This window comes from Hemicordylus capensis, chromosome 5 (genome assembly GCF_027244095.1).
Source record: "Hemicordylus capensis ecotype Gifberg chromosome 5, rHemCap1.1.pri, whole genome shotgun sequence".
NCBI classification, from domain to species: Eukaryota; Metazoa; Chordata; class Lepidosauria; order Squamata; family Cordylidae; genus Hemicordylus; species Hemicordylus capensis.
In genome coordinates, this window is record NC_069661.1 from 240348548 (window position 1) to 240367216 (window position 18669).

General features: G+C 46.4%; 1 protein-coding gene across 3 annotated transcripts in view; it reads right to left on the reverse strand.

The window, feature by feature from the left end:
• RERG (RAS like estrogen regulated growth inhibitor) overlaps positions 1-12203 on the reverse strand; it is a 158902-nt gene extending 146699 nt beyond the window's left edge. The window contains exon 1 of one of the 3 annotated variants that reach the window (XM_053257110.1): positions 11918-12203. The gene's annotated coding sequence lies outside the window, so the exon portion shown is untranslated. Of the gene's footprint in view, positions 1-5246; positions 5290-11912 lie in introns of those variants that run through there. The other 2 variants (XM_053257111.1, XM_053257112.1) reach the window with 2 other exon arrangements.
• Between the last annotated feature and the right edge of the window lie 6466 nt (positions 12204-18669).

The window sequence follows — 18669 nt, forward strand, 5'->3', positions numbered from 1 at the left end:
GGTATCACAGTAAAGAGAGCAATATAACAACACATGCGAAACCGTTTCAGGGAGGCCGGCACCATAAGGGCATAAGCCAGAATCTGGCAATCCCTTATCAAATCTTTTTTTCCAAAAGGGCTGAGGGCAGTACATTCATATGCGCCCGAAGGTAAGCTCTTCAGGGCTTCCTCCCCGCAAACCCTATTGCCGTTTCTCACTGTCAATGAGTCAGGGAGCTGCACTTAGGGTTAATGGGGGGCCCCTGGGCCTTAGAGATGTGCACGGACTGCGGAGGCATGATCCGATGCTGGGTGTGTGTGTTGCTTTAAGGGTGGGTGGGTTGTACTTACCCCTCCTGCTGCTTTCCCCCCTCTGGCGCTCCAGTGTTTAGCAAAATCTTCAGGGTGGCAGTGGTCCTCCCTGCTGCCCCTGTCCCTTGTTGTTTGCCAAATGAGGAAGTAACTCCTGCGCATGCGCCCGCCGCCGCGCATGTCATGCACATCACTGTGACATGCGCGGCGTGCACACGTTGGTGGCTTACACGTCGGCGGGCACATGCACGGGAGTTACTTCCGCATTTTGCCAACAACAAGGGGGCAGGGGCAGCACGCAGGAACGCTGCCGCCCTGAAGATTTTGCTAAAAACTAGAATCAACAACCTTCAACATTAAGAATCAGTATTCATCTCATAATACTGTTTACATAATTGTCCCATTATTACATTTTTTTAAACCTCATCAGAATGGCTTCCACTATTGTTACTCCTCATTGGCCTTGAGTACTAACTCCGGATACGTTTTTATAGGTTTCTGAATGCAAGAAAAATTCACAAAAGCCCATTAACGCCTTTGCAGAGACCTGGCTCCCTGCTGTTTACACCCACCCCCTTTATTACTCAGCAGGAATTACTTTAAAAGTCACACTAATTTGAAACACACCTCTCTTGACATTTTCTTTAAGCAAAATTCTGCATCCGGAAGCCCTTTATGAAACCTGCATCCCAACTAGAAATAGAATGCAGTAGGAATCTGATAACACTTCACATAAAATCGTATGTCTTAAGATACAAAAGGTTATTTCGCCCGCTTCTGCGCTTCTTCTTGGTGGAAGAGTTTTTATTTATCCAGAAATGCTCAGAGATCAAGTGAATGGTTGCTAAGCTCTTCACTCTCCCTCCTCACAAACAGGCCTCAGAAAAGCATTCAATATTTGCTTCTGAGAACCATGAGGAAAAGCAAAGCAACAATTACCTGACATTTCTTTCCTTCCAACCTTCAGAAGGAAGTAACAATAACTCTCTCTCTCTCTCTCTCTCTCTCTCTCTCTCTCTCTCTCTCACACACACACACACACACACACACACACACACTGAGGCCATTCAACACAATCAAAAACTGAGGAGATTCTAACCATTGGCCAGAAGCGGGCTAAGGGAGCCCAGCCTGCTTTTGGGCAAGCGTGAGAACCACCCTGTGAGCCTGGTTCCCTCAAAACGGGTAACCTGCTTAGGTAGCCCTCCCCTTAGACAAGGTTAGCAGCGTGGGCGCTCCGCTAACCCCGTCTATTTGATCATGCATTGCCACGCCACAGCTCCACATCGCAGCAACACATAAGGAGACCCCTGCCTCCCGGCCCTGGGGGTCTCTCCAGGATGCTCCATGTGCTTGTGCCCACCCCCACTACCTGCTGCAAGTTAAGCATCATCCCAGCCAGCATGGTGTAGTGGTTAGAGTGCTGGACTAGGACCGGGGAGACCCGAGTTCAAATCCCCATTCAGCCATGAGATTTGCTGGGTGACTCTGGGCCAGTCACTTCTCTCTCAGCCTAACCTACTTCACAGGGTTGTTGTGAAAGAGAAACTCAAGTATGTAGTACACCACTCTGGGATCCTTGGAGGAAGAGCAGGATATAAATATAATAATCATCATCATCCCTCCTCCTCATCATCATCCTGGAAGTTCTGGGGGCCGCGCAGCCCCCAATCCTCGCAGCCCCTGCCAGCTCTGTGACGGAACCGGCAGTCATATGAAGATCTTGAAGATGCTGCCAGGGAGGGAACTTGGGACCTAGATGCTCTTCCCAGAATGGCCCCATCCCCTGAGGGGAATATCTTGCTGTGCTCACACTTTTGGTCTCCCATTCATATGTAACCAGGGCAGACCCTGCTTAGCTAAGGGGACAAAGTCATGCTTGCTGCCTAACAAACTCATGGGGTGGGGGCAGAGCCTGGTCTATGTGTCAATGTTTAAAGAGGCTTGGCTGGCACGTGCACAGGACAAGGCCTTCTCAGTTGTTGCCCCCAGACTCTGGAACACCTTTCCTGGAGTTGTGTATTCATTATCCTCTCTTATTGCCTTCAGGAATTAGATAAACACTATTTTGTTTTCCCAAGCTTTTGGTCCCTAGGAAGTTGTGCTGTATTCTCCTAGGAAGTTGTGCTTTTAGGAAGCAAGTCATGCTGTGTTTATACCATTTTGTTTGACCGAGCTTTTGGCTCCTAGGAAGTTGTGCTTTTGGTTCATAGGAGGTTGTGCTTTTGGCTCCTAGGAGATTGTGCTGCTCTCTCTGCCTGATTGCATTTAATTGTTGTTACTATTGTTTGCTTTTGTTTTAACAATTGTTTTATGGCTTTTTAATGTTTCTGTTTTTCGTGTACACTGTCTTGCGGCATGCTTTTGTGAAAGGCAAATTATAAATATAACTATAAACAGGCACACAGCCTAGTCCGGAGTTCAGTGTCTGCTGAAATCTTCACACAGCATTCCTCTGTGTGTGCAACTTTAGTTATATTTATACCATGGAAATGAGTGGGTGTTCATCAGAGTCATCAGAGCTCTTGGGGATATCTAGATTGTGGTAACGGGTAGCTGACAAAATGAGGGCCTTGTGTTAAAACTGAGGACTTGTGTCAATTTTGGAGGTCCCAGCTTTGCAAGGCATGCTTAAATGCAGAGGTCATTCACACAATCAAAAACTGTGTTCTGCTTAGGTTTGAGATTTGTGTTTGTTCCTAATTTTTGGTTGTGTGGAAGCAAGGTAGGAAGAAAACCTGGGTAGCATTTCCTCCTACTTTGCTTGCACACAACCACTTCTTCCCAGGTTTTCCTCCTTCCTTGCTTTCACACAACCAAAAATTGGGAGTACACACAGCTCCCATACCTGGGTAGAACACACTGAGGCGAGTCTCATGATCAGTCTCACGCAGACGATCACGCCGGAAGCCCTGAGTGGCCAGATCGGAGAGAGACTCCTGCCTGCAACCCCTGATAACTTGGCAGAGAGGCACTTTTTAATGTGGTGATTCTCTTTATTTGGCGGGGGAGAGTAACTGGCCCTCTCCACCCCCAGCACAGCATCCCTCCAGTGACTGTTGCTGGTATCTATCTTACATTTATTTTAGATTGAGAGCCCTTTGGGGACAGGAAATCATCTTATTTATTTATTGTTTCTTTGTGTAAACCGCCCTGAGCCATTTTTGGAAAAGCGGTATAGAAATCAAATAAATTAATAATAATAACAACCACCACCTTGGAGAAGCCGCTGCCAGTCTGTGTAGACAATACTGAGCTAGCTGGACCTATGGTCTGACTCGGTCTATGGCAGCTTCCTATGTTCCTAACAGAGGCTGAGCTGGGTCCTGGCCCAGATTACGTCTTCTCACCCACGCAATGCTTGCTTGCAGTTCTAGCAGTGCTGAGCGCCTTCCACCAGCACACTTATGGCTAGAATAATCGACAGCAGGGCCAGACTAGTTGTCCTTTCCTCAAAGCAAGGGCGTTGGGGAGGCAGCAACAGAGTCTTCCCCGTTGAGCAAGTGACTTTGCCAGTCAACAGGCACACATTTCAAAATCTCCCCCTTGTGTTTCAGTGGACCATAACACCGTTTATTGATCAGAGTGCGAAGCCACACATTTCGTGGTAGTAGTGGTGGTGGAGAAGCAGCCCCAGATCCCCACATGCCTCACACCAGCCAGATGGTCCAGAGTCAACACTGGGTTAGCCCCTGCTGGTCTCTACAATGCAGGGACTTTCCAGCATGGCCAGTGAAGTTCTTATGTCTGGTGGCTGTGGGCCACCTCCAGCCTCAGAGGCAGGATGCCTCTCAATCCCAGTTGCAGAGGAGCCACAGCAGCAGGAGAGAGGGCATGCACATCCCTCTGGCCTGTGGGCTCCCCCGAGGCGTCTGGTGGGCCACCGTGGGAAACACAATGCTGGACTAGATGGGCCTCCTTGGGCCTGATCCAGCAGGGCTCTTCTTATGTTCTAGGTGGACAGAAACATTTGGGAGCTGCACTGTACCATCTGGCATAGTGGGAACTGAATCAGACAATTTATTTAAATGAATGTTTTTTAAGCACAGAATAAAGACATTTGTATAAACATTTAAAACACATTTTCAGTGAGGTTTTTGTACAACAACTTAAAGTTCATCAGTACAATATACAATAAATATTTAAAAATATATTTAATACAATACAATATATTTTTAAAAAACCATAAGTACTTGTAAGCAATGAATTGTCACCCCCCTCCCTCCCCGCAAAGAGAGAAATTGAGAGAGAGAGGGAGGGAGAGAGAGAGAGATCACTGCTTAGTTTTTAGCATTTCAGCATCTGGGGATTGAGGTTATGTGATGGCAACTACCAAATAATAAATAAATAAAAGTGTGGCACACTCCAGCAAAAACAGGTCGCAGTTAAGGCTGGACATGTGAACTGCACAAATTTCTTAAATAAATAAACAAGTTATAGCCATGATCCATCACAGAATTAAGCCCACTGATATCCATTAAGCAAAGTTAATACTGTGTTGGCTTGTGACAGTTATTAAAGAGATCCACAGAGCCGCTGGATCTCTTTTTAATTACAAAGCGATTACCTACTCTATCCTATTAGCTCAAGGCTGTTTATGAGACCGGTAAACATAAGCCCTGGCAGGCTGAAAGGCAGGTTATAAATGTGAAAATAAAAATAACACCCTGCTTATCACGAGTCACCAAAGAACAACCTCATTTGAAACATCCTGTACCACCACCACCCCCGCCAACACGCCCCCCCCCGATAAAGCTCCAACTCTGCAGGACCCCAGATTTCCATAGCTGGAGAGCAGCCATCAAGAATGCTCAGAAGATGCTCTCTCCGACAGTTGCAATTTGTGGGCCTTTAATCCCTTTTATATTCCTGGCCAAAAGCCAGGGGAATCAGAATGCTTCCGATATCTTTGCAAGGAGAGAGCAGAAAAGATGCCGGCAATCTTAGGCTTACCAAGGAAGCAGAGGACCCCAATCCTCACAAAGCAGGAGACATCTCTAACTACTTGTGTGAAACTCAAAAACTTGCAGCTCTTCGCATGACCTAGAGTTGATCTCGTAAGAGATATTACCCCACTGTGTGATGTATTTAGAGATGAATATCCTATTCCATGGAGCCCAGCGTTTCTATGTTTAAATAAATGAAACATGAACTTCCATCCATCCCTGCAAAGCTGTGTTTAAAAGCCCAACATAAACAAACACACGTACACATCTATTTCCTCTCCTGGCTTCTGTGCCTATTTGACGGGGCTGAAGCTCAGTGGCAGAGCATTGGCTTTGCATGCCGAAGGTTCAATCCCTGGCAGCATCTCAAGGTAGGGCTGGGAAAGGCTTCTGCTTGAAACTTTGGAAAGCTGCTGCCAGTCAGAGTAGATAATATTGTGCTAGATGAAGCCATGGTCTGACTCGGTGTAATGCAGCTTACTCTGTTGGTTTTTTTATGCAGCTAGGATACCAGAGATCTCCAGGATAATGAAGAAGTCGATTCTGTGTTTTGTTTGTTTTCACCCCCAACCCATCCCATCCCAGGCAGCAGGTTGGCAAGCCGCTGAGATAATCCTGTCCTTCCAAGGGCCAACTTCAAAGGCAAAGGAAGGGTGTAGATGAGCAACAGAGGAGCAGAGTCAGGGGCCAAAACAGCTTCACAGCAGTCCAAGGGAAAAGGCCCTCCCTGACAGAGATGGAAAACATCTGGCTCCTGAGCATAAGCCTGGAAGCGTTTTTCAGGAGGGAGCCCGAGTTCCTTGTAGCCCCTGCTGTGGACCTGGTGGGGCCACAGCACCCACAGGAGAAGCAGAGGACTTTATCATCACTATTCCCCAGGGGTGTCTGGAAAGGAGGATAAGGGAGAAGCACCCAGGAACCCACCCACCCACAGGGCCCCCCACAGAGGAGCACAGCAACAGAGATAGGGAAGAGGGCTGGGTTCGGGGAGGACAACTGGTCTCAAGCATGACTTATCCTCTTTGCTAAGCAGGGTCAGCCCTGGTTTGCATCTGGATGGGTGACGACATATGAGCACTGTCTGCTGTAAGATATCCCCCCTTAAGGGATGGGGCCAGAGCATCTGCTTGCATGCAGGAGGTATCAGATTTACTCCCTGGCATCTCTAGGTAGGGCTGGGAGAAACTTCTGCCTGCAACCTTGGAGTCAGTGCAGACAATACTGAAGTAGAGAGCCCAATGGTCTAGCTTGATAAAAAGCAGCTTCCTACGTTCCTAAAACTGACTCTTTGAGTTCTAGCAGGGCTGGAACACTATTCATTTGAAATGGGGAACCCCGTAAAAGCTAGAGAGCCCTGCTGTTTCCCCAGTGCTTCTAATTGCTTTGGAGAGTTCTCTAAGGACCTGGAGCCTTTGATAGAACCTACTCAGAGCAGCAGTGGCAGAGGAACATCTGGTGGTTTGGGGAAAGGACCTTGAAGGCCATCTGCTTTCCAAATGTTCCCTTGCCACCACTGCTTTTCAGACTAGCAGAGACAGGAGCTCCAAGATACCACTGTATGATACCATCAACCACACCTTCTAGTTCATCCCAGCTCAGTCATTGTTGGGGCAGTATTATCCTCTTCTGCATCTGATTTTACTAGCGCAAACTGCTTTGAGCATCATGATGGCTGAAAAGCAGAATAGAACTATAGTAAAACAAACATAAAAAGGAAATGTTGTGCCATTGAGTCGGTGTCGACTCCTGGTGACCACAGAGCCCTACAATTGTCTTTAGTGGAATACAGGAGAATTTACAGTTGCCATCTCCCATGCAGTGTGAGAAGATGCCTTTCAGCACCTTCCCTATCGCTGCTGCCTGATATAGGAGTTTCCCATATTCTGGGAAACACAACAGTGAGGATTCAAACCAACAGCCTCCTGCTCTCTAGGCAGGTTACTTCCCCACTGCGCCATTAGGTAGCTCTACAAAAGCAAACATAGGTACATAGAAATATCTTTAGTAATGGAATTTGGTAGCAAACTATTGGTGTGTTTTGGGCGGGGGGAGATTTGGCCTGCCACTCACTCCCTTCTCAGAGAGTGTATCTCTGGCAAGCTAGCTGCTAACCAAGGCTTGAGATATTCCTTGTGGTTTAAAAGCAGTAAAATACACAGGAACACAGGAAGCACTCTTTACCGAGTCAGACCTGTGGTCCATCTAGCTCAGTATAGTCTACACAGATTGGCAGCGGCTTCTGCAAGGTTGCAGGCAGGAGTCTCTCTCAGACCTATCTTGAAGATGCCAGGGAGGGAACTTGGGAACTTTGGCATGCAAGCTTGCTGATGCTCTTCCCAGAGTGGTCCCATCCCCTAAGGGGAATATCTCACAGTGGCTCACACATGGTCTCCCATTCAAATGCAAACTGGGGTGGACCCTGCTTAGCAAAGGGGACAATTCATGCTTGTGACCTCAAGATCAGCTCTCCCCCTAAGAGCTTGCGGGCAGCCTAATTTTCAGATCATGTGAGATTTTTATTTGTTTGTTTGTTTGTTTGTTTGTTTTTATACTTATATCCTGCTCTTCCTCTGAGGAGCTCAGAGTGCTGTACATGGTGATTTTAAATAGAAGGTGCCATGCTGTGGTTTGCCTGCTCCCTACAAACCAGGGCTGCAAACCAGGAAAGAATCAAAACGTTGGAAGGGATCTTTGAGGTGTCCAAGTCCAGCCCCATTCAGTTAATGGCTGAACAAACCAGGAAGTCTTGTATTAAGCTGAGCACAGGAGGGAGGAAAAAACAGGATCGGGGAGGAGCTAGTGCCTGACCCTCCACCAGGGCTGGATTTAGGCACAAGCAAAGCAGGCGACAGCTTAGGGCCTTGCATCATGAGGGGCCTCTGAATACAAAAAAAAGGACTAAATTCCAAGGTTTACATACAGTAACTGATTAAAAAATAAAGGAGGGTGGGGGGAAGACTCTAACACAGGGATTCTCAACGTTGGGTCCCCAGATGCTACGGGACTTCAACTCCCATAATCCCCAGCCCCTGTGGCCTTTGGTTGGGGATTATGGGAGTTGAAGTCCAATAACATCTGGGGACCCAACGTTGAGAATCCCTGCTCTAACATACATTGAGGCGAGTCTCACGATCAGTGAGACTCACCAAAATGAGGTCAATGGGGAAAGCGGGCTTGGCCTGGTCTCCATGCAGACAATCCAGGCTGCAGCCCTGGGTGGCCAGATTGGCCGCCCACACAACTGCCGGGTCCGCCATGGAGCCGGCGGGGGCTGCGGGGATCGGGGGCCGGAAGTGCACGGGGCATCCTGGAAAGACCCCCAGGGCCGGGAGGCTTGTTTCAGCCTCACGGTGGGGGTCTCCCCATGTGTTGCCGCGGCAATATACGATCAAAAAGATGGGGTTAGCCGAGTGCTTGCTCTGCTAACTTCATCTAAGGGGAGGGGTAAGTTAGCAGGTTACCCGCTTTGGAGAAACCGGGCTCGCAGGCGAGCCCGGTGGTTATTTATTTATTTATCCAGTTAATCAATCAATCGTCTTTATTCAGTCCATTGATCAGCAAATTATTTATTTATTTCTATACCGCCCCAACTGCAAGTTCTTTGGGTGGTTTACAAAACAATAAAAACAGCCAATAAAAGATTAAAACATTTTTAACAATTAAAATTTAAAAGTTAGACCTATTAAGACACAATTAAAACACAAAACAGTATCTAATTAAAAGCCTGGGTGAACAGATGCATCTTGACTGCCCTTTTAAAAGTTGTAAGAGATGGGGAGGCTCTTATTTCAGAAGGAAGTGTGTTCCAAAGCCTCGGGGCAGCAATGGAGAAGGCCTGTTCTCACATTCTGCCAAAATTGGGCTAGACTCCCTTAGCCCGATTTTGGCCGATCGTGAGAATAGCCTCCCTATCATTCTGACAAGACAAAAATATGACTAAAAGGCTACACTATTGTCTATCATATTGAGTTTATAAATCTGGGCAGAAATATCTGTAAAATATATCAAAGTTTTGTTAGACCGGAGCTCAGTCTAGAGATGAAGGTCCACCATCACGGTTACAGGCAGCGTCTGCCTCTCCAGATGAATGCTGCTATAACCGTCAATGATGCCGTGAGGAGGGGGTGGGTGAGTCACGCACCTGGGTGGGGCTTCCAGCCCACTTTGTAATGCTATGGGGCCTCCTAAGCTTGGCATGGCTTAGGGCCTCAGCAACCATGTCTTAATCTGGTGCTGCACAGAGAGCACTTTATTTCTTTTTTTTTTTAAGTTTCACTTTTAATTTGTACTTTGAGAATTCTCTTTGAGCCAGAATTCTGCCTAATGGACCTTCATTTTCAATAGGAACATTGGAAGCTGCGTTCTGCTGAGTCAGACCATTGGTCCATCTAGCTCAGTACAGTCTACACAGACTGTCAGTGGCTTCTCTAAGGTTGCAGGCAGGAGTCTCTCTCTCAGACTTATCTTGGAGATGCCAGGGAGGGAACTTGGAGATGCTGGGGAGGGAAGATGCTGGGGAGGCAAGCATGCAGGTTCTCTTCCCAGAGCGGCCTCATCCCCTAAGAGGAATAACTTACATTGTTCACACATGTAGGCTCTCATTCAAATGCAAACCACAGGGGGCCCTGCTTAGCAAAGGGTAGCAAGGCTCAACCTGGAGCATGTGACATAAAGATAAGGGAGGATGGTGCTCCCCAAACACGTGCAGAGTGCCTTTACTGCACCACTGAGGTCACCACAGCTGATCCTCAAACCACCTACATTTGATAGTGGAGAACTTTCCAATGAGACACTATGACTTCTACACAGGGTTGTAATGTTTAATCAATTCATAGATTTGTTTAATCAGTTTTAAAACTTTTGATCACTGACAAAGGTGACCCAATTAATCATGCAAAATCTTTTTTTTAACTAATGGCGCAGCAGGGAAGTAACTTGCCTGGAGAGAAAGAGGTTGCCGGTTCGAACCCCCGCTGATATGTTTCCCAGACTATGTGAAACACTTATATTAGGTAGCAGCAATACAGGAAGATGCTGAAAGGCATCATCTCATACTGGCAATGGTAAACCCCTCCTGTATTCTGCCAAAGACAACCACAGGGCTCTGTGTTTGCCAAGAGTCAACACCAACCCAAAGGCACAACTTATAAAAACTGAAGGTGAAATGCAGCTCCTTAAGAGAGATAGCCCCTTTCCACACCCATAGGATCAAATCAATGAAAACTCATCTTTCCTCATGATCACTATTAAAATGTTTATATACCACTTTTCAGCAAAAAGGGTTCCCAAAGAAGTTTAGACAGCTAAAAGTATGATAAAATGGTTCTAAAAGGGCTTGGAGTTCTGCATGATTAACTGACTCGAAGTTTTCATTAATCTGGTGATACAGCCAGAAGCAGTCTTAGATCCAAACACATCTCTCTAGATAAAAAACAAAGTTAGCAGGCTAAATGGGCAATTCTTCAGAGAGGGTTCTGACTTATAGGGCCCTGCCAGCATTTGGGAAAGCACAGAGATTGGGGGGGGGGAGAAGTGGCCCCCGCTTGAAAGATAGTGAAGATCTAGTGGCTGTTGCTGTGTGTGTGTGCATGTTTGTGTACGCACACGTTTTCTTTTAGACTGAGTCCTCCACTGAGATTTTTTTAATTGAAAAGCAATATATAAAATATGTTAAATAAGAATAACTTAAGCTACCACCCACAACCTAATTATAATTTATACTTATAAATATATAATTTAATTTATAATTAAATTATAATGCGGGGGCTTCAGCTGTGAAAACAAAGTGAAACCTCTGAATGAAGGCAAGCACGTCTGAGCATATGCAAAGTGCCTGCTTGTTAGACACAGCTCTTACACGTGTGTGACTGGGGAACCGGTTTCCAAGCTTATGGTGGCAGGTGTCCTAAAGAACCCAGGTGCCTCTGCTTTAAGCAGGCTCGACATTAAATATTGCAAGCAACAGGTGGGCCTGATCCCTTCCTCCGCCTGGAAATTAAGAGAAGACTAACAGACTTTTTGTGGCATCAAATAAAGTTCACGCCATGATCAACTTGATAGTTGTTAAGGTGCCCCAAGACTCTTTGCCGCAGCACAGGGGTTCTCAAACTTGGGTTCCCCAGATGCTGTCAGACTACAAGTCCCATAAACCACAGCCACAGGACCATGGAGGCTGTGGATGATGGGCCTTGTAGTCCAACAACATGTGAGGACCCAAGTTTGAGCACCCCTGCAATATACACATAAAGACTTCTCGGGCCTGTTTCCTAAGCCTGTTCCACCCTGGAGTGTAACTATTCAACACACATACTCACAAACGCACCTTTCCCGCTTTTCTCTCTCCCCCCCCCCGCTTTTTGTAGGCACAGGGAAGCCCGGAAAGCGGCTCTAGTCTCTGGATTCTTCTTCCCACCAAGGGGATCCAAGAGGGCTCCTCTTTTCTGCTCTCTTCTTTGCAATCGAGGCAAGGTGGGGGGAAGACACCCATGCCGCATGCCGGATCCACCGCTCCCCCCGCCCCAGGCCGCCGCCCCCCACATCAAGGCATCTGCAAAGCTCGTGGCTGGACTCTCTGCCGCAGCTGCGATCGCCCTGACCTCGCAAAGGCGCGCTCCCAAACAAGCAAGCCCGGTCCGCATCCAGAGGGTTTCTGCGAGCAAGCCCGCTCTCTCACCTCACCTCTCGGCCGGCTGAGCGCAGGAATTGGACTGTGCTCCCCAAATCTGGAGGTCCGCGAGGGCGATCACCGCCTTGCTCCTGGATCAGAGATGCGAGCGAAACGAAGCCATGATCGGAGGCTGCCTGGAGTTACGTCCTCGGTCCTCCTTCCTCTCCCCCCACGTAGAGAAACTAGCGGCAAAGAGAAAAGGCTGCTGCTGCTGCTGCAGAATACAGCGGGGAATCGGAGCTTGTGCCGAGAGAGCTCCAAAACAAGCTCAACGCGGCTTCCCTTGTTGATAACAGCCGGGCGGGCGAGCGCGTAGCCTTCAAGGGAAGCTCTATGGCGCCACCTGCAGGGCGCAGGTTTCAGACACAGGGGGGTGGCATCATTTGATGGCACCTATAGAAAGTGCTTCATTGACTACAGAAAAGCCTTCGATTGCGTCGACCATCCATGTCAAGTTGTGGAACATCCTTAGGAAAACGGGTGTCCCAGAACATCTCATTGTTCTCTCGAGAAACCTATACAGGGGACAGGAAGCCGCAGTCCAGACAGAACGTGGTGAAACAGGCGGGTTCCAGATCGGCAAAGGAGTAAGACAAGGCTGTCTACTTTCTACTGGACCTGTATTATAAAGTTTTGGTTAAAACTGGTTTTTGCCAACGTAGGCCTGGCTTCCTTGGTTATGACTGAGGGTTTTAATCATAAGTGGAAGACCTTGGTTTAAAATAAACTTCTTCAATTTGGGTTCTCCCATGAGGAAATTCTTAGATTAGGACATGATCAGGCCTGGCAGGTTATTAAGCAGCGTATTGCCGATACAGAATTACAAGTGGATACAGCTTGTCCAAGGAGGGGTATCTATTTGGAGAAACAATTTTTTAATTCCAAACTGGCAGCATATTTAAATAATATTCATATCCCTAAATGTAGGCGTCCATTTACTCATGTCCGCCTAAACACCCTTCTGACGGCTGTCAGGGATGGTAGATATAAAGGAATTCCGTTTAACTTAAGGTTTTGCCCCTGTGGAATGGGTGCCATAGAAACTACCCCTCATGTTATTTTCTACTGTAAATTTTATAGCGATGCTTGTTCAAAACTAATTTCTCTTCTTTTGGGGAAATTTCCAGGTCACACTGATGAATTTTATTTAGAGTTTTTGTTATATAACTTTTGCAAAGAGATCACTTTCAATGTGGCCACGTTTTGCTATATTGTTTGTATTACACACTCGTCTTATGTAATGTTTTTTTTGCAATATTGTCTGGTCTATGGTCATAATAAAGTTTATTCTATTCCTTATTTATTCAATTTATATGCTGAACATATACTGAGAGAAGCTGGATTGGAAGAAGATGAGCGTGGTTTTAAAGTTGGAGTAAGAAACATCATTAACCTGGGCTATGCTGATGACACCACTCTGAATGCAGATGATCTGCAAGCTCTAGTAATGAAAGTCAAGGAGCACAGTGAAAATATGGGACTACGACTAAATGTAAAGAAGACTAAACTAATGACAACGGGTACAGCAACCTGCCTCAGAACTGATAATAAAGACATTGAAGTGGTGGATAGCTTATGCCTTTTAGGATAGACCGTCAACAGTAAAGGATGAAGCAGTCAAGAAATACGCCACAGGCTAGCACTTGATAGGGTTGCAATGAAGGCCTTGGAAAGGATATTTAGACGCCGTGATGTATCTATACCTACAAAGATTAGAATAGTTCAGACAATGGTTTTTCCCATGACACTCTATGGCCGCGAAAGCTGGACTTTGAAGTAGCAAGATAGAAAAAGTATTGATGCTTTTGAACTTTGGTGCTGGAGAAGACTTTTGAGGGTACAAAGGACAGCCAGGAAAACAAACAAATGGAACATAGAAGAAATCAATCCAGAATTTTCACTCCAGGCACAAATGACCAGGCTCAAACTATCATACTTTGGACACATTATGTGAAGACCCAGCTCCTTTGAGAAGTCCATAATGCTGGGGAAAGTTGAAGGCAAGAGAAGAAGAGGACGACCAGCCGCAAGGTGGATGGACTCGTTTACGACAGCAGTGAATACACCACTGAAAGACTTTAAAGGCCAAGTTGAAGACAGATAATCCTGGAGATAATCTATCTATATGGTTGCTAAGAGTCAACACTGACTTGATGGCACTTAATCAATCCATCAGTTGATCAATCAATAACAGAAAGTCAGGGGGTGGAAGGCGAGTGGCAGGCCCTCCGGGGCCAGAGGGGCAACCTTTGTTAATAATGGGTCTGTCCCCTGATTTAAGCTACCTCACTTATTTATCAGTCATATTTATACAGGTGGACCTCGTTATCAGCGGGGGTTCAGTTCCCGCCAATTTTCATGGATAACAAAACTGCGGATAAGACCTTTAGTCGATGGCAATGCGGTGGGGAGGTGTAGCTTCCTGGAAGGCAGAAAAAGGACAAAAAATTCAAGAAAAGGCAGAAATAAGTGAAATCAAGTGCTGTGTTATGCTCTCCAGGAGTTCAACAATGCCCCCTCAAACTCTGAATTCCACCGATTTTCCACAAAAAATCAAGGGTATATATATATATTTTTAAACCAGGAGCCTCCAAATGGCTTCTTTGAACAAAATGGTGGCCAGAAATGACCTCAGACATTTCCAGTCATCTAGGAATTATGTGAATTTTAACACTTTTTGCACTCATGTATACCGATGTCAGGTCTCCATTGTCCAGCCACGGATATGCGAAACCGTGAATGTCGGGATTGTGTGTGACAAAGTCCGCCTGTATACTGCCTGGTATGTGGGGCAGTCTTTTCTAGAGTTTTTCTGGCTGGCTAGGGCAGGGTTTCTTAACCTTGGGCCCCCAGATGTTGTTGGACTACAACTCCCATCATCCTCAGCCACAAAAGCCATGTCTGGGGATGATGGGCATTGTAGTCCGACAACATCTGGGGACCCAAGGTTAAGAAACCCTGGGCTAGAGGCAGTTTCAGTTGTACTTAGAGAGACAGTGTGTGGGGCATTAGCTGCAGGTGAGTCACACATCTTTTCAGATTGAGTCACCATCCTCCTGGTGTATCAATCACCCTCTCACCCCCTTTCTTCATGCTTAGGGCAATGGCCTAAGGCAAAGGCAATGCCCTAATAGTGATCACACCCATTTCCATAATCAGTGGGCTGGTGGCCCACCCACAATAAGCTGAGGAAGGCTTTGAGCAATGGGTCATGGGGATGCTTGCTCATGCAGAGAACTTTGGTGTGGGAACAGAAATCTTACAAGAACACAAGATGGTCCATATTTTCTTCTGTGAGATGCTGGTGGGCCCGGTGATCACATGATAAAGCCTAGCTCCGCATATGGGGATAAAAGACTGGAAGCAAGCTGCAAGAGTTCCCATCAGTTCTGCCAGCACTTGCAGCATTAAAGCTACTGCCCGTGGTTAAGCAGCACATTTATTTTAAATAATAACTTTCCCCCACAAAGCCTACTTATTTTGTTATCAGCTGAGGAATGGGAACATTCCCATTGACAACACCAGCCTGATAATGCTCCTATTCATCTCCAGGAGTTGCTTCTTCCCTGATCTGTGGAGTACAACCTATAACCAAGCTGTTTCATCTGTCATTGTAACATTCCTTTGTTCTGAATTGGACAGAAAATGTGAAATAGCTCTAGAAAGTTGTCTTCTGTGCCCATTCAAGTAAAAATACTTTTGCTATATGAATTTGTTTTTTTAAATTTCCCAGTATGCACTAAAGGTAAAGTTCCGCCATTGAGTCAGTGCCAACTCCCGGAAACCACAGAGCCCTGTGGATGTCTTTGGTAGAATACAGGAGGAGTTTACCATTGCCATCTCCCATGCAGTACAATGGTGAGGCCACACCTAGAGTACTGTGTACAATTATGGTCACCACATCTAAAAAAGGACATTGTTGAACTGGAAAAGGTGCAGAAGAGGGCAACCAAGATGATCAGGGGCCTAGACCATCTTCCTTATGAGGCAAGACTACAACACCTGGGGCTATTTAGTTTAGAAAAAAAGATGACTGCGGGGAGACATGATATAGGTCTATAAAATCATGCATGGTGTGGAGAAAGTGGATCGAGAGAAATTCTTCTCCCTCTCACATAACACTAGAACCAGGGGTCATCCCATGAAATTGATTGCCAGGAAATCTAGGACCAGCAAACGAAAGTATTTTCTCACATAACGCATAATCAGCTTGTGGAATTCTCTGCCACAAGATGTGGTGACAGCCAACAACCTGGATGGCTTTAAGAGGGGTTTGGATAACTTCCTGGAGGAGAGGCCTATCATCAGCTACTAGTTGGAGGGCTAAAGGCCACCACCAGCCTCCAAGGCAGGATGCCTCTGAGTACCAGTTGCAGGGGAGCAAGAGCAGGAGAGAGGGCATGCCCTCAGCTCCTCCCTGTGGGTTCCCCAGAGGCATCTGGTGGGCCAGTGTGTGAAACAGGATGCTGGACTAGATGGGCCTTGGGCCTGATCCAGCAGGGAGGTTCTTATGTTCTTATATTCTATATCGCTGCTGCCCAATATAGGTGTTACTCCCATAGTCTGGGGAACATACCAGCGGGGATTTGAACTGGCAACCTCTTGCTCACTCTTCAAGTTATTTCCCCACTCTGCCATTAGGCTGCCAGAACATTGCACTACCTTCCTCTTATATTGAATTCCTTGATGAAGACTCATTTTTGCTGCATTCCCATGTGTTTCGACAGCCCATATAGACTCTAAAACAGGTCCCAAGGAGTTTAATGGTGTCTTTACTGGGATGTCATTACTAAGGCTGTGCAGTACATCAGACTGATAATTGGGTCTGCAGTGATACAAGCCCTACTGGGGCATTTTTCATTGGAAACTATTCCAATAAATATGTCTCTAGTATTGGTAGATTTCATGTATTTGTTTTATTTATTTGACATATTTTTATACTGCCCAAAACTTAAGTCTCTGGGCAGTTTACAACAAAGCAGAATAAATGACAACAGAAAAGGTTAAAACATTAGTTGAAACAAAATAAATGACAACAGAAAAAGTGAACACATTACAACAATTTAACGTTTTAAAACAATATTTAAAACAAATGTTAAAACAATAAAACAATAGTTAATTAAAGACCTGGGTGAACAGATGCATCTTTAAAGACCTTTTAAAAGTTGTCAGAGATAGATGATTAGATACAATACTGAATTGCATCAACATTGTATCAGATAGTATAGGGCAGGCCTGCACAACATAAGGCCCGGGGGCTGGATTTGGCCCTCAAGGACTATTTTATTGGCCCCCAGGTATCCTGCAGCAACACTAGAGGTGGAAACTGCCTTCTAGTACCATTCTATGCATGTTTTCTTAGAAATATGTTCCATGGTATACCCAGTGAGGCTTACTCCCATGTAAGCATGCCTAGGATTGCAGCCTGAAAGCAACAACAATTTAGGGAGAGGAGAGGACTTGGCATTTGTTTGGGGCTGACATGCACTCCAGGCGCCCCACTGAGCAGGGACAGGACCCATTTTCTGGCCACTATCCTTGGTTATCATCCTGAAGAGAATCTATCTTTGGGATTGCTAAGGGTCGACACTGACTTGACGGCACTTAATCAAAATCCTTGGTTAAAACTATGAGTCCATTGACAGGGGGAATAAATCCACAAGTAATCAATAATAGTTTTAATTTGAATGTAATAATGTGCTAGAAATTGACCTTGGCCCCTGCAAGCCAAGCTGTGCATGGTTCCGGCCCACTAGGGCATTTGAGTTGTGCAGTCCTGGTATAGGGGGACTTACCTTTTAATGAAGAGGTGGCTTCTCTGAAGAAAATGAGCCCAGGGCTAGCCAAGGCAGGGCTGGTCATCTGGGGCTCCAGGCTTGTTCCTGATCCTGCTGCTTCTCCCTTGGGTAGCCCTGACTAGGGATGTGCAAACAGGTTCGACAGTTCAGGATCAAACCAAACCTTCCCCTGTTCGGTCTGACCTTGGACTGAACCCCCCTCCCGGACCGTTTGGGGCGGGGGGATCGTGAGGTTTTTTGTTTTCGTTTTAATGTTTCGATTTTTTTTAACTTACTCCCTCCAGCGGGGGCGGGGGTGTCTCCAAGGTGGCAGCAGGTGTGTGGATGTGTGTTCCGCAGAGATTCCACCCCAACCACCCTTCCATCGTAAACCGGCCCGTTCTTCAGCCTGTTTGGGCCTTTCCCCCCGGCAGGGTGGCCATTTTGGAGGCTGCTGCGCCTGCACAATGGACCTCTGCATGTCCTTACTCTTATGGGTGCATGGGCGGCAGAGCCCTGATGCGTAACTGGTCATCTGGGGGAAGGCAGGTAGGTTCCTGCCTCCCCTCCCCCAGCCCCGCCCCTCATGGTCGTGTGAATGACATAATTGACTTCCTTCTGGGCTGCCGTGATAATTTACCAATTATCTGCCCAATGTGATCCAAATAATTCCTTGCAGCAAGTGCACAATGAAAGAACGGCCTGGATCATTATCGGATCGGGCCATTTATTCGGCCTATGCACTGCCTTATTATTTATTTATTTATTTATTTATTTATTCGATTTCTATACCGCCCTTCCAAAAATGGCTCAGGGCAGTTTACACAGAGAAATAACAAATAAATAAGATCGATCCCTGTCCCCAAAGGGCTCATAATCTAAAAAGAAACACAAGACAAACACCAGCAACAGTCACTGGAGATACTGTGCTGGGGGTGGAGAGGGCCAGTTACTCTCCCCCTGCTAAATAAAGAGAATCACCACGT